Genomic DNA, 1,275 nt, shown 5'->3' with positions numbered 1-1,275 from the left:
GGGTGATAGTGTGTGGTGAGGGACTCTGCTCTCATCTCTCCATTTGACCAGCTGTAGGATAGGGTGACTTTCTCTTTTCCTTTATATTCTCCTTTCTCTTCTCTGCACCAAAGTTCATGCTATTTGGCTTCATGACCCTGCAGACATAACAAGCTCTTCTCTCTCTGACTTTTCCTTCAGCCCATCATGGCCCACAGGCTGTAGCATAAGGGTGGATTCACAATTGCCTTCTAGCTCCTGAGGCTGGACAATGGGACCACCATGGAAAGGTGCCAGTTTGGCCTCCAAGCCTGACCCCAAAGGCTTTATCAGCAGGATCAGGCCATATGTCCTCGTTAATCCAACATTTGGGTCAGAGGGTGAAGGAGAGGATAGAGCCTGGCTAATACCATGGCTTACCTCCCCTCCCAAGTTATAATCTGGGCTTAATGGAAGGGGAAATTTTGTTATTGAGTAGGAACAGTGGGCCTGGTAGAAAGCAAAGCAGATTTCAGAAAATACTTCAGGAGAGCACAATGGGTTAATTGTCATCTCCCAACCTTGCCCTGACAAAAATTAACTAGAAAGAGTCAGGGTGGGTAAGAAGAGAGAGATTTTTCATAGGACTCTAGACTGTGATGTTCAACTTTGCAGCTTTTTCTTGAACCCAAACCACATATACATTATATGTCACAATATATTTTATATGCATACATAACAAACACACATCGTTTCCAAAGTGAAATTTAAATTTAACTTACTATAATTAAATCCCACTCCTAATGTTCATAATATAGCTCTGGGAAGCTGGCTCTTACAGCTAACAAAAAAAAAAAATCTGTCTCTTCAAATTAAAAAGATGATCAGGTCTCGGAAAGAACAAATAATTGAGTGAAGGCTTTTAGATGTAGTAATTTTAATTATGTATTCACTCTCCCCATAGCCACAGCTCCACTTCAAGTTTACTCACCACTGGGTAAAATGTCTACATTCCAGAGAGACTTTCCTCTGTGGTCGAGTTAACAGTCATAAGTAAACTGGCCAAAGAGCAGTTGGTGGGTTTTACCTAATCAGAAGTGCAATGTTTGAATCTTGAAGATTGGTAAATCAGAGGCTCTTGGGAAACATGGGATGGCCAAGCCTTTCCTTCCAGCAGAAATATCTTGAGTGGAAATTGCTGGTTTTCCTAGAATTATAGGATGACAGGCTTTGAGCTACTCACTGAACATATAACAAAATAGGGTCCCTACTGAATCACACCAAGCAGCTCTCCCCTCCCCCTCCCCTCCCCTCCCC

The sequence above is a fragment of the Mus caroli genome, chromosome 2 (genome assembly GCF_900094665.2).
Source record: "Mus caroli chromosome 2, CAROLI_EIJ_v1.1, whole genome shotgun sequence".
Lineage (NCBI taxonomy): Eukaryota > Metazoa > Chordata > Mammalia > Rodentia > Muridae > Mus > Mus caroli.
This window is presented reverse-complemented; position numbering follows the sequence as displayed.